Below are 16,067 nucleotides of genomic sequence, written 5' to 3'. Positions count from 1 at the left end.
TCTAAAATCAATTTCTTCCAATCCGGACAAAACTATATCCAAATACCATGGTTTGGTCAAAGAGCCAAGATAACCAGACATGATTTCCAAGTAATCTCCAACAACTGTCAATGATATCCCAAATGTCACTTACATGACATATCACATCATGTATCACAACTCCTGGAACTTGGTTCAACGTCAGAACCATTAATATTACTAATTCCATTTCCATCAACAATTCTGATTCCAAAGCAATTTATAGCAAACAGAGACAACCCAAAGCTATGTCCACTCAACTCTAACAATCAAACACAAAATCGAACTCCAGTCTTGCACCTTAAACCTTGCCCCAACAAACTTGTTGGCATCGAGGGAGAGATAACCACCACATTCCCTCGGATCACATTTCGTAGCATAACTCAAACCTGTAGAGTAATCTAACATCACCATCACCAGGAAAAGGTGCAAGACACGTAATTAATCTGATACGCAAAGAAATCCCTATGAGGTCGACATATAAGAGGCATAGCACCTGAAGGAAAATCAACTAACCACGTACCTTACATACTTGATGAATACTTCAGCACCAAAGAGTAAACGATGGGGAACCGCTGCAGTCGGGCCATCACTCGGGAGGTACTGAGTAACATCAAGCATGTAAGGTAACTAGAATAGAAACGAGTCAACAGAACCTAACAACCTAATGCTTTGATACCAATTGACAGGACCCGCCCCGGATTTCACCCTGAAATCCGAAGAGGCCCTGCGGGGCCCACCTTAGAAGAAATTCTACCAAAAATTTGACAGAACTTCCCCTCCTGTAGAAAAACATTTATACTTCTAAATCATCCATCCTTATTCTCCTAGAGCCACCCTGCTCCCTATATTACAACATCTCCCATATCACAAAACAATTCTAAAACTTAAGAATAATAATCTCAAGAGTTATCAGAGCAATCTATTTCTTAAGCGTACAAGAAGGTAGAATACAAGATAAACGACCAATACTTTTATAATGCGGAAGCTATGACAGCTATGCCTCAACCCCAAGTACGCTCGACCTCAAGCTAAACTGGCCTGCAAACTGGGCATTTAAAACCGAAGGGCCCAAGGGAAAACATTTAAAATCCGTTAGAGTGAGTGGACGAAAAATAAGTACTTTCAAATGTATAAGTAAAACTTAATGCTTTCCCAAGTTATTCTCTAAAATCTCGCATGCAGTAACAATCTTGAAAACACTCTTAATCATCCTCTTTACTGAAATCTCAATCACGTAACAAGAACATCTTGAAATCTCTTAAAATCTCATCCTCAATCCTTATAAACACATCCTTTTCATGAGGCTCGTTTGATGACTAGAAAGGACTGCTGTCTAGTCATCTCATGCCATCTAGGAGGGACTGCCACCCAGATGACGCAACGGAAGGGACTGCCAACCGGAATAGGAGGCGGTGGATAGATGGGACTGCCAACTAGCCACATGTAGTAGACGGGACTGCCGACTAACCACAAGTAGTAGATGGGACTGCCGACTAACTACCTCATGTCATCTGGAAGGGACTGCCAACCAGGTGACGCATCGGATGGGACTGCCAACCGGGCTGTAGTCTGGAAGGGACTGCCAACCAGACTATTACCTAGAAGGGACTGCCAACTAGGTAAGATACGCATGCGCCAAAACTGGCCTCCTTAATAAACTGAATAGCCTCCTCAGGAAACTGAAAATAACCTCTTTCAATTACTTGCTTTCGGAAAGAAACTCGGTATTACTTCAATAAATCAATAATAATTCACCGAAAGCATAACTCAGGATTAACTCACTAAATCAAACCTCAATATCTCAATAAATCTTCGAAAGCATCCTCGAAAGCATAAAATCAAATACTCTGTAAATCAATAAATGCTTTCAGAAAGAAAACTCAATCTAACTTCAAAGCTGATAAGTACGGAGCTCAAAGCTCAATAAATCTTGATAAATCAATCATGCTCAAATATTCGATGAAACATTCGTACTCGTGAATCCTCATAAAAACCGATATTCAAAATCCAAAATTCTCATAATATTTTCTGAATCAGTCACTTCCCGAAAATCATTCCTCAACTCAATAACTCATGAATGACTATCTCAAAAATCTACTAAAAGCCCACGGGAATCTCGATAAACTAAATCTCATAAAACCATAAAACTCAATAATTCAAATTATAAATTAAATCTCAATCGAAAAATGCTAATATACTGCATGCACAATTAATTTAAAATAAATGTCCACTCACAGTACTATTTAGGCGACCACACAAACGGTTTCCTTCGTCGAGTAGTAGCTCGGTACGTCATCCTGTACACAAGTATAATTCGTGAATAACAATCCGGAAATTAAATACCATTCCCACATCATATCCTCATAAATCACCTATCCACTTCTTGGATTCAATCCAAACTTTACCACTATTACCAATTCATCGATTTACATATTCCACAACGAAAACGAGGGAAATCCGATGGCCGGATTTCCCATAATTCAATCACAAAACTCCAAACTTCAGAAAATCACAAACAATTCCAAATTCCTCCAAAATTCACCAAACTTCACAAACAACCTCTACAACAAATATAGGATTTAACTAGCTAAAAAAAAACAGAATATAAATCACTGTTCATACACTGCACTATTCACCGTCGCACTATTCATGCGTGACACTGTTCATGCGGCGCCCAACTCCTCCTCCGGCCACCAAATTTCAACCACATAATCATCTCAACATTCTAAGCACTTTTCATAACTGTGACCAAGTGAGAAAATACCTTGAAATGCTCCAATTTTGCCGATGAACACAAACCCGGAAATCTCCAAACCCACCAATTTGGAAATCCTTCAAATTCACCTTCCAAACGTGGAAATTCCAACTAGAAGTCTTGAGGGAAGATGATTAGTGACTCGAGCCGCTCCTAATAGAGCCAATTTAACCACCGAAGATAGCCGGAAACTGGGGAATTTCGCCGGGGAAGCAAACTGCTACAGGAACAATGCTTGCATAAATTCGGGGTTTTCCGGCCAAATTGCCGATACCCACTGGTACCATCGTATAGAGGAGGAAGAGACGGTCCAAGGACAACTGGAATCAAGTCAATCGGACGCCGGACGGTGAAGAAATCGGAAAAAGAAGGAGAGAAGGCGACGCGGGGGAAGAGGGGGAGAAAATCAGGGAGAGAGAAAAATGACGAGTTACCACAGTAACTCGTCGTATTTATAGAAAGTTACCATAAACAGTAAGTTTACCATTTCGCTTATAACTTTCGTATACGAACTCTGATTTTTACGTACCACATATGCACGCGCTCGGTTTAACGTCCTCTACAACTTTCATGAAGGAAATTTTCTCAAATTTTGATCTGAACAAAAAGTCAACTTTTAGGGCCCCCTAAAATGTCGAAACGGAGCCAAAAAGTAAATGTAAAAGTCGTTTACCCATCGAAAGACTTGTAAACTGGTAAATTCGGGTTCGGGACGTCACAAATTTAGATGCTTCCACTTAGATTAATTACTCAAGGAAAGTAAAAAATGGGAAATTGTTTGATTTTTAACGTTTCACATGGTCAACTTCTTTCTCATGACATAGAAAATCAACTATAGGATTTGTAATCAGATTTCGTGCATGGTTTTAATCTTTGTTCCTTGAGTTCCACCCTTCTATACATGTCTTTACATTTTCTTTATTTTCTTTATTTTAATTTTCGATTTTATAATCTTAAAACCCCCCAAAATTTCGATCTCATGTAATTTTGTTTATTTTTGTAAATAATACTTTATACTTTTTATTAATTTTTTATTTGTTTATGCACTTACATGTGTACCCTCAATCCCTAACTTGAACGATCCCTATTTACCATATATTAATGAGGACATTTTTAGGGTGAAATTGCGTGCTACTTACAGCATACCAATCATCTGCACAAGACGATCTCGGTCCTAATTTTCCTAAGGAACAAGCTTTCCAAAATAAGCGAGGGGCCTTAGAAGCAACCAATGAGGATTTTGGTTGGGCCTGAGCATCTGTAACACTATTGGAAGCAAAGTTGGGGATTACAATATCACCTAGGGCACGATCACCGAGATGAACGCAACCTATGGAGTCATGGAGGGGGACGATGCTGGTCCTAGGCCGACAGTGGACCACGGTGATGCTAGAATCAGAGGCGGCGGCGGTCACACTCAGTCCAGGAATCAACCTTTGATTCTTGCTTCATTTCACTCGAAAGAATTGGTGTCTGTATGAAGTCTTTAGTATACAGATCATCATATCACGACAAGGATATCCTAATCAGTTATGCCAAAGCCAATATATGTCAGAATCCAAGAGATCTTCTCTTATTACATTACTGGATTCAATAGGTCGAATTGTTGTGACATAAAGTCTACTAGATAGATACATAAGCTTCTTTAAGATGCCCTTCCATAAGCAATCATTAGAGGTAATGCAAATGAACTCTTTTCCGCTCTCTGTATGTGTTTCCGCATGGAATCCTTTGGCTCTGCTATCTTTAAACCTTAATAGGGTTTGAATTGCTGTAGGAGCGTAGAGAGCTTTTGTGATAGAAATCAAGGTGCCATTTGGCAAGAGGAATTGAGCCATTCCATGTCCTTGAACTAATCCTAATGACCCAGCCATCATAGTCACAGAGGAATATGTAAGCAACATCTCTAAGAATAATTACCTATGACGGAGAATGGTGTGCATAGTAACACTATTCGTAAGACATTACAATTCTCCCGAATCCATTCCTAAAAGAAAAGCTCAGAATTAAAATGGAGTCATAATGAAAATAACTCAAAATTTTATTCATAAGCCAACGGAGTACATCATTATTTCTTTGACCAAAAAAATATATAATTCAAATACTAGCTAATACAAAACAATGGTAGTTGTTTGACTTCTATTGGTAACTCCAAAAAATGTGACCAGGTAAGCAGAAACATGCCAGTGGAGCAAAGCTCACTTAAGTACCACTTATCTCAAAACCTTCCTAGACACCACACTTTGGATGAGCCTAGTTGAAGAAAAACTAAACCATTGGCATTTACTACAAAAATTATATGGCAAGTGCCTATTACATCTCTTGGAAAAAATAAAAGACTTATACAAAATCGCCAGTCTCTTGATCTTGGCCTTTGAAGTCTTCCACCCTCATATCGAGATCACCATCTTGATCTTCTTGTTCCATATAGTTTTCTTCCCTTGCTTCATGATATGTTCAGTATGCGTTGGCAACCTTCTGGGATGTAGTGCAAGCTTTTGCCCAATGTTCGGACGCTCCATATCGAAGACAAGCATATTTATGATAGGGCTCCCTTAATCGAGGCGCCTTTGGGGAGCGTTTTGGATGGCCATTACCCTTGGTGGCATCACCACCATAGCTAGAGGCTTTGCCTTCCTCTCTCTTTACACGTTGACCTCTATGGTTCTATGTCCGCTTGTTTTGGCGGCTACCTTCGTCATTGGGGCGAGAATATGGACCAGAACGTCCAGAATTATCCCTATGTTTAGGATTTCGCTCCTAGCTCCCTCCCTTAGGGGCGCGACTATAATTAGACTCTGGAATATACTTGGTTCCCACGAGTGTAGAGTTATAGTTCTTCACAAGGATGTTGTCGTGCTTCTCAGCTACATTCATGGCTCCTATTAGCTCATGAAACCTTGTGATGCGTCCTGCATTGACATCTATCCAATAGTTCTTAGCAACCATCATTATAGAGACGGGGAAGGTAGAGAGAGTCCTCTCGATCATCGCATCAGTGATATTCTTTTCACAGAATTCCATTAGAGATTTGATGTGAAGGGCTTCCGAGTTGTAGTCAAGAACAGTCTTGAAATCACAGAAGCGGAGATTGTGCCATCTCACTTTTAAATTAGGAACTAGGGAGCCACGAACATTGCTAAATCGCTCTTCGAGTGGGACCCAAAACCATCTAGGGCCTTCTTCATTTAGGTACTCACATTGGAGCGAGTCATCCATGTGACGAGTCATAAGGATGACGGCTTTTGCCTTATTTGCCTCCAACTCAGCTCTATATTCACTTCCAAAGCGGCAACTTGGGCAGCAGTAAGTACGTTCTGACTAGGCTCAAGAATCGTTTCCCGGATTTCTTGAGCCTTAAGATGCTGATGGACATCACTAACCAACTTGTGATATCCAGAGCCTGTTGTCCCCAATGAAGCAAAGTCCAAGTTGTTCAAGTTACTCATCCTGAAAAACAATAAGAAAAGAGGGGTTAGTTTCGGAGCGGAAAAGGATACCACGAAAACAATAAAAATTTCTGAGCATAGTCACTTCCAAGAAATTAGGAATTTATGAGAGTAATCGTTCCCAAGAAATTCGATTCCAATATGTATTGGATTAGATCAAAACAATGATGCGTATGTGGTCGATCGTATATTCTCAAAAAAATCTAAGTTTGGAGATCTCAATAAGCTCCGAGCTTGGAGATAGCATGAACTCCCACAGTTTGGCTTAGATCTCCCGACAAAAGAAGAAGTAGGGGTAGAAGAACGGAGGTAGAAAAGAAAAGAATTGAAAGTACTGAAAGCAAATTTACTTTGTTTTGGGGTCACCTGAAAATTAGCCAGAAAATTGGCCGGAAGAAGGCTACCGGAGGTGGCCGAAAAAAGACACCGATGGCCGAAGGTGATAGTCACTGGCCAGAGCAGGCAGGTGCATGGCTGGAGGCTTGGCTGGGGCTGCTGATCGCAAGTGTGCGTACTTGGTTGCTACAGGGTCACGGGGGCACTGTGGCTGTGCAGGTGTGAGGCTGGCGAGGCTAATTTGCTCGGCAGATGGCAAGGCTGGTTGTCATCTCTAGGGTGTGCAAGGCTAGCGGCAAGGGTGTGCGAGCGTTGTGGCTGGTGAGGTTAACCGAGGGGTCAGCGAGGCTAATCTACAGGCACATTGGTGCACGGAAGAGGGGGCTGTGGCTAGCGAGGCTAGTGAAGGAGGGGACTGAGGCTGGCAAGGCTAACTTGCAGGGTGTGCGATAGGCGAGGCTAGGGGAGGAGGGGGAAGCGAAACCAATCGGCAAGGCGGAGGGGTGGAGGGGCGCGCACAGAGGTAGACATAGGGGTGCGCTAGCGAGGCTAACACAGCAAGTTCGGGGCTTTTTTGGTCGGTTCTGGACTCCTGGGATCGAGGGCTTTAAGGTATGCGATGGAGGTAGCTAGGCTTTGAAGTTTATGATTTTAGGGTTTCAGGGTTACGGTTTCGTGCTGATAACGTGTTTTAAGGAATCAGAAATTAGGAGAGAATGAGTTGTGCTTTCATTGATAATATGAGCCTCTTTATATAAAGGATTACAACCAGAGAATACGAGTCTTACAAGGAAACTGAATCATACAATGAATAAGATATCTTAGAGAATATTTGTAATACTAACCCTATTATAACTTAGACAAGTAACTAGATTTTGGGCCAGACATACCAACTAGATTTTGGGCCAGACACACCAACTAGGTATCCTTAAAGATGGTGGAGAATATGAAGATTAATGTTATTCAATGAGAAATTAAGTAGTATTTGTATTTAATTAATTGGTTATGTATATAGTTTTCCTTACAGATTTAGATTTTAAAAAATTAGTGTACTTATTAGTCATTTTGCACTTGGGTACTATAATCTTTCAAGAATTCAAATGTTTGTAGAGTGAACTCAGAAAATAATTTGGTGGCAATAGCCACACCCTTTTTAAAATTCTATCTTTAAATGTTAACTAGTGAATGCCCCGCCTTATATCAACTTTTGGCTTAGTCCTTGAGTGTGTTGACTTTGTAATTTCATAATTTTATAATCTTTTGGCTAATAAAAATTTGACAAAAGATAAAATAAAATAAACTTTAAGCTTAACCATAATTTCTTTGGAAGTTGAAAAACTTAGGGGGGGCGTTTACGTTATACTTGAATGAGATTGAGAAGGAATAGCAGAGAGAATGAACGAGAGAGACAAGGAGTCATTCACATTCCGGTGTTTACTTGTTAGAAATAGAAATGGTTATCATTTAACTGTTTACTAAAGTGTAGGAATAGGAATTGTAATGAAGTTGATTACTATAATACCCTCATATTCAATCACTCATTAAAAAAAAAGAACATAAAAACATGTTCGAAAAACAATTGCATCCTAATAGACAATCAACTACATCTAAGGAAAATGAATTATGAAATTGGACAAACATTATATTATGGTGATAATTGCATATTTAACCAACTTGTTAGACCCACCCCATGGAACAAGCATAATTATTACCACCAGTTAAACCATTAAAACTAGAATTATTATACAAATCCATCACCTATTCACCTGCGTATGGCAAGAATGCACTATTGACATACACAGACAACTTTTCCCATCATATAAATTGAATTTTGTACAGGTAGTTTTGGAATGAAAAAATTGATTCACCAAAGAGGAGGAATTACTATCACCCCCTGTTATGGAGTAAAAAGAGAGGAATCATTCCAAATTTTGGCATGCATGAGTCCCATATTATTTTATTCCTCCTTATTGTTTTTGAAAAGAGGGCTGTATGGCTGCCCTCAACTCTTGATTAATGAAACCATAGAATACAAGGGAATGACATAGAGCCTGAAACCCAAATTACAATAACCATCAAGAGGACGTCCTAAAATAACACCACTAAATTTATATATTCTAACATGCACTAATTAGCAAAGAGTGCTCTACTAACTATTCCATTTGGTTTAACAAAGCGGTGACATAACGGAAAGATAACTCTATCATGAAGAAACATCATTACAAATAGCACAGCTTTCCTACTATGTTGTCGCACAGAAATAATTCTGGCAACACTCTGCTCCATCCTTCTAATAAGAGGTTGCATCCATTTGATCAAGTAAACTGCTCGCTAACTCGCTAGACCAGACAAGGCACACTGAGTTTGCAAGGCAGGACAAAGCCCACTTTGCCCTACCAAATGACTGTAGAAACTTATTGCCTGCAAGAAGCTACGTTTAACTTCAAGTAAAAAATAATAACATATAAAATAAAAGGGCTCTTGACCATTTAGCCAATTTGGGCCCAACAAATGCACGCTTACTCCACTGAAAGATTTATATGTCCACTTGTGATGCCCCGGAAATTCGTATTTATTTTCCAAGGATTTTCCAGAATTTAAATTGTGGGTATCGGACGGTTTCGTGGCTCGTGGATGGAGCGGAAGTGTTTCGGGCGAATAATTATTCAGGAAGCGTCATTTAGGGGGGAGGGGGGGGGCGCAAGGGTTGACTTTTTATTCGTTGGGATTCTCCGAAAACTTCCTTCACGAAAGTTGTAGAGCGCGTCGATACGAGTTTGTGGACATGCGGAACGAGAATCGGAGTTCGTATGAAGAAGTTAATTGCTTCGGAAAAACTTTCCATTTTGGTATAAAATGACGAAAATTTCCGAAAATTTCAAAAGAGCCCAGATTTCCCAAAAGGAAACCCGAGCTTTCCTCTTCTCTCCCGAGCCCGTGCGCAACCTCCATTTTCGCCGGCTTCGTTCTTCCTCCTCTGGCCACCATCGGACGCGATTCCAAGTGGGCTTTCTTCGCCTCAACCTCCTCTACACGTCTATGGTAACCATCGAGCGTGGGACGAGCTGTGGTGGGCGCTGCAAGGCCGAGAAGAAGCCTTGTCGGGGACGAAATCGCCTTCGTCGAAACTGGAGATTCCAGCCACCTTTGCCGGTGAATCTTGAGGTATTTTGGAGCTCGGAGGACGTAAATGCTTCCCCCAATGTGGCTTGCATCCGTTCAACTCGTGGAGGTCGAATTTTGGAATTGAAATTCTAGGGTTTCCATCGGTCCGATTTGTTCTAAGGTAAAATTCAATCGATTGGTTTATAATTGGACTTTGGTGTAGTTATGAAAGTTTAAATTGGAGTTGAGATGAAGAACTTTGGTGTTGGCAGTTTTGTCAAATTTTGACTTTGGGCAGCCGGCGGTGCCGCCATTGTGGTTGTGTTTTCCGGCGGTTTTCGGCCACCTCAGGGATAGTTTATGTTCTCGAGTTTGATCTACTCGTCGATACGAGCATTTTGATATATTGTTTGTAATTTTTGGAGATCGTATGAGCATGTTAGGGTTTTTACAGTTTCGGACTATTCGATGTTTCTATCCGTGAGGATTCGAGCGTTCGATCGACTTGTGGTTTCGGCATATCGATCGTACATGTATTCTGGAGACATTGGGTGGTCTCGGATGTGGTTTCACCTCGATTGGAGTCACTTTGGGGATTTTAGTTCAAAACAGGGGTTTCGAACTTTTTAAAATTGTTTGTGAATTGTTACTAAATGGAAACCGATTGTGTTTAGGTATGTGATTAGGTACTTGACGAAGTATTCTTGACGGTCATTTTGTGGGTTTGCTGCTTTATTCTGTACTGAAGACGCAGCAGGAGTTTCGAGGTGAGTAATCGCACGAGGTTCATTCACGAACGGGTTTACCATATTGTCTTGGAGTTATGGGATTAACTGTGATAATAGTCGTATTAGTGGCATTCTTGAGTGGATGATCATGTATATATATATTGGCGTGATATATATATGTATTGGTGGAATCTGTGTGATGAGTTGGATGATTGCTATCTGTGTGATGACTGATCAAATTGTGTATTGAGTTGTGTTTGTAGGATATCATGTGTTGAGATACCATGGGTCTAATATGACCGACCGTCTTAAGTGAGATTTAAGATATGGTAGCTTGTGTAGAAATATCTGTGTAGCTTGTGTAGGAATATTTGTGTGATGATTGCTATCTGTGTGATGACTAGCAATGAATCTATGTGATGATCGCAATCTATGTGATGATTGGCGATATTTGTGTGATGATTAGTTGGATGATCGCTATCTATGTTATGACCAGCGATATCTGTGTGATGATTAGTTGGATGATCGCTATCTATGTGATGACCGGCGATATCTGTGTGATGAATATGCGTGATGATCGCTATCTGTGTGATGACTGGCGATATCTGTGTGATGATTAGTTGGATGATCGCTATCTGTGTGATGATCAGTAGGATGATGACTATCTGTGTGATGATCGGTGAAATCTGTGCGATGATCAGTATGATAACTGCTCGGTAATGGAGCTGAATTGTTATTAAGTAAACAATAATCGAGAAGACTGCTGTGATGGTCGAGGCTACCTACAGACGTCAGAGTGTGAGATTACGATGACTATTTTGACTTGAATTGCTTGACTTAATGTGACCTACTGAACTAAATTATATGCACGGTTTACTATGAATTGTTTTGCTTGTTTTGAATTGTGATTGCTTTGTTTCTTCTTGATTGTATTGATTGATGGTTTGATTTATCTTAAGAGCCATAGTGGTGATGAATTGTACTCTGTGGTGAGGATAGGAAGGTGATTCATTGTTTTACACATTTGATGTCATGTTGATGACAAAAGCTCCTAGGGGGGGGGGAATGAGTGTGATTTGGAATTCGCCGTAGTGCGTTAGAATGACGTCAAACATTGCTTGAGCAAGTCTTGTTTGATTGAATTTGTATAATGGGATGCTAGGTTGAGAATCTAAGCATGTAGTTTAGTCACCAGTTGACTTATGTAGGCACGATATGGAAGGTTATGGAATTGATGGCCGTAGGTGTGAGATATGTGCATATCGTGTTTAGGCTTAGGCGACTTAAGAAATGTGTTTTGCTTTGTGGTTTTGAGTTTACTCATAAGGGCTTGCAAAACCTTACCGGGTTTGTTATGTGGCAACCCGGTACACCATTCCAACGGTGTATGGGTTATTTCTGCAGGTCAGGTTAATCGTGGCTGATGCTAAGGTAGCGTGCTTGCAGCTTAACGGTAAGAAGTCAATTTTGTGACTTTACCGTTATAAAGACTTCCGCTTGTAGTGAGCTCTGAGGAGCATTTACGTTTTATTTTGTTGTTGACAATTTAATTCGTAAGCTCGTGTATTATGTGACTCTGTGGAGCGAGTCAATATTGGAATTGTGCGTTCAGGGCATCAATATGTACTTGGGTTAAAAGGGAAAAAATTTTGAAGTATTTTGTATTAATGGCTGAACATTCACGCATATATAATTATGGAGTTATATATTGATTTTTATTGTGTATAAAATCAGGGGTGTGACACCACTTACCCAATTTAAATGTAAAACGACAAGTGTGCCCTTCAAATAATTAAAAAGTCATTGGAGACTTTGCCGGACGCCGGTCACCTATCACGAGACACGGGTCACTGGTAGCCAGAATCCAGTCACCAGCCGAAGGTTGCCGGAGGTTCCCAACGACTTTTATTACCCCCCAATAAATTTTTTTAGGGGGGCAATAAAGTTTATTGGGGAAAATAAAATGTTTATTGGGTACTATTGGGGGCAATAAAACAGGACGCCGGACTCCATTAAGGGTTCGGAGGTTGGAAAATACTTCAGTACATTGATGTACCGATACATCAAGTAGACTAGATTCAATACAGATGTAGACTAGCTCGGTACAAGGGTAGACTAACTTCATGCATATCTACCCATGTACTGAGCTAGTCTACCTCTGTATTGAACGTAGTCTACTTGATGTATCGGTACATTAATGTACTGTAGACAATCCCTCGGAGGTTGCCACAAATTGACAAAACGGTTGTCAGAGACTTTTATCAACCCCCCCCCAAAAAAAACCCAATAGAAAGTTTATTGGGTATTATTAGGGGGCAATAAAATAAGACTCCGGTAACCGGTCATCGAATTCCGATAGCAGTCACAGGATTCTAGCAGCCGGCGAACGAAGTCTGGCAAAGTCTCTCTCTCTCTATGTGACAAAGGGAGAGAGGACAAAATTGTCCCAAAAAATAATTAAAAAAATAACTTAATTGGATATTAGGGCAAAAAATATGTAATTTGTTGGGTAAGTAGGCAATCTTATAAAATGTTTGGGTGCTCATAGGCTTAGTGTAGCTCAAGTTTGGGTAAACGGATATTTTCCCTATAAAAATACCCTGAGTCTTGAGCCCAAGCCCAAGCCAAGTTTGACCGCTGCAGAAGGCATGACGCCTTCATACCACCTGCATCACCCCTACCTTCCCACCATGGGCAATGCCACCGCCTCCACCTACTTCACCCTAAGCAATCAAGCGCCATCCTACAATCCTCCCATCATCCCCGTTGCGTCAGTGAGAAATGCCGGCATCTCCCAGATGGGATCCAATGGATCTGATCTGAGCACAAAGAATCCCAGCCCCGTCGCCACATTGTAATTACCACCAGGTGGCCTCCACTCCAGCAACAACCACTCAAACCACCCTTCAAGTAGTTCAAGTAGTATGCACACCTCTCAGGGGTAAAACGAATCCCGCCCTGCCTGCCGACCATCTATCCTCCGCCGCCCATCCTTATTAGACCCTCTCGACGATCTGACAGCGTCTCCGTCCCCTCGCAGCGTCTACACCGGCTGAGCCATGTACCAATGAACACTCGATCTCCTTGGGTCACTAGGGCGTGCCGTTGGACAGGACATAAAGTGTGCAGCGCGTTCTAGGTCAGAGAGAGAAGGAAACAAGAGTCGAGCATGATTCCTCCTTATAATGCAAGGAGAATGAGAATGGCTCCCCTTAATTTCATTCTCATTAGTAATTGGTCATTACTTGTTAATAAACGCCCCCGTTGATGAGAAAAACAACAATGACAATAGGTATGTTGAAACTGAGTCGTGAATAGACAATAGTTGGCCACATAAATTAACTCTCGAAAGCTGGCGCCGCGGTACCCTACATAACAGTTATAGATAAACATGCGCTGGTTGGAACGCGCGTACTCAATTAAACAGGACCATAATGGAAACGTGGAAGCTTCTAAGATACTTAGACTACTACATATATGGGGATGTTTATGACCTAATTCCTCCATCTTCTATGGTTCTAGCTACCACCACCAGTTGGATCAATGGCCATCACTGAAAACCCACCATTAGATCATGAAGAGGAAAAACTCAGTGATGAGTGCAAGAAACTCCTTCTTTCTCTCCCAAAAGAGAAAGGTTGGAGAACCCTTCACCTCTTTCAATTCCAAGGCTTCTGGTGCCAATCAGCCGAAATCCAGTCCATACTCGCTTTCCAAAACCACTTCTAAACTAGTGACTCAGACATAGTCTTGGCCAGCATTCCAAAATCAGGCACCACATGGTTAAAAGCCTTGACTTTCGCTATTGTAAACCGACGCCATTTCGCAGTCTCAAAGTCCCATCCTTTACTCACTTCCAATCCTCATGATGTTGTGCCTTTCCTTGAGTACAAGCTCTATGCAAACAACCCACTTCCTGACCTCTCCAAATTTCCTGAGCCAAGACTGTTTGGGACACACATTCCTTATCCTTCTCTGAGTACAATAAAAAAGTCCAACTGTAAGATTGTTTACATTTGCAGAAACCCATTTGATACATTTGTGTCCTCTTGGCATTTCATTAACAAAGTGAAGCCACAATCTCAAGCTCCGATCTCTCTCGATGAGGCCTTTGATATGTATTGCAAGGGCATAGTTGGGTTTGGTCCGCTTTGGGAGCACATGTTGGGGTACTGGAAAGAGAGCTTGAACAGACCTGACAATGTTTTGTGTTTGAAGTATGAGGACATGAAGGAAAATGGTGTGTTTCAGTTAAAGAAATTGGCAAATTTTCTGGGGTTCCTTTTTAGTTTGGAGGAGGAGAGAGGTGGTGAGATTGAGGAAATAGCAAAGCTTTGTGGTTTTCAGAACATGAAGAAATTGGAGGTCAATAGAAGTGGCAAGTCTATTAAGAACTTTGAGAATAAGAACCTATTTAGAAAAGCCGAGGTGGGGGATTGGATGAACTATTTGACCCCTAATATGGTTGAAAGGTTGTCCAAAGTCCTTGAAGAAAAGTTGTGAGGTTCAGGTTTGAAATTCAATGTGCTTCCCTGAGTTAACAAAGGTAGATTTCAAGGTTTCACTATTATGGTTTGTCTATATCTTTTCATTCTTATTTGTAAAATTTGGGTGTATTATATTGAGCATTTCAACAATAACATGTATCATGTAGGTATGTATACATTAATACATATATGCATTTCACATGAATGTTCTCGCTACCACTACAAAAATGTTGTAGTATCATTTTATATATGTATTATTGCATTAAATATTTTTTAAATATCATTTTAACGTTATTGTATGGGTTAAGTATAGAAGTAACATATATACTTTAATGTATTAATGTATACATGGTGTCTTTAGGTATAGAAGTAGCATATTAAAGTTATCTATCTCTTTCCTAGCCTCTTGCACACAATAGGCACCGGCACCTCAAATCCATCGAAAATAAAGTTAGCTAGGTTGAATTAAACCAACCTTTCAAAATATAATGCTCTGATGACTCTAGGGTGAGGCGTCTTACAACTTTATAATAGAGCATTTACTCTACTTCGCAAAATTTGATGAAATAGATGTGGACATCTAAATGTCCACATCTATTTCATCAAATTTTGGTGGTGAACAGGATCACAAGCAAAACAGTTTGGTGGTGAACAGTTGGAACTAGTTACATTGCAAAACAGTGTGTTAAAATTGGTTGGTGGTGCAATAGTTTTAAAATGAAGTATATCAAATATGAACGTAGCAAAGAAGCAAATTCTTGTTTTCTTTTTATAGACAAATATAATTTTCATTCAGTCACAAAGCATAAATATCCAGAGAAGGAATAAAGGACCAAAATCATACGTTCGAAGGAAGGAAAATAAACTAAACCCTAAGAAAATCAACGATTACAAACACCATGATCCAAAATGGACCTAAATTCCAACCGCACTAACTGCCCCTTTCCAGAAGTTAATGAAAACATTTCTGAGAGTTTTCATAAATCCTCATAGTTTACTATAAGGAAAGTTGAACCCTTTTTCATACTATGTCCTATAAGTATCAGACTACGTCGTGTAAGGGTCTTTTGTTAGCACTACTGATGATAAAAAAATTACACCCAGAGAATAATGCCATAACCATGACATAACAATAAGACCAAATCGTAGCTCGACACAGTAAGAACTTATCAGACCTAACCAATGT

At 40.4% G+C, this 16,067-nt stretch overlaps 1 pseudogene; it reads left to right on the top strand.

Annotated features, from left to right (window-relative positions):
• The first annotated feature begins 13,911 nt into the window (after positions 1–13,911).
• On the top strand, positions 13,912–15,087 carry LOC112182935 (annotated as a pseudogene).
• The last annotated feature ends 980 nt before the right edge of the window (positions 15,088–16,067 follow it).

Source organism: Rosa chinensis, chromosome 1, assembly GCF_002994745.2.
Source record: "Rosa chinensis cultivar Old Blush chromosome 1, RchiOBHm-V2, whole genome shotgun sequence".
In the NCBI taxonomy this organism is placed as follows: Eukaryota; Viridiplantae; Streptophyta; class Magnoliopsida; order Rosales; family Rosaceae; genus Rosa; species Rosa chinensis.
Note: the sequence above shows the minus strand (reverse complement) of the source record. Positions and strands in the feature narration are given on the sequence as shown.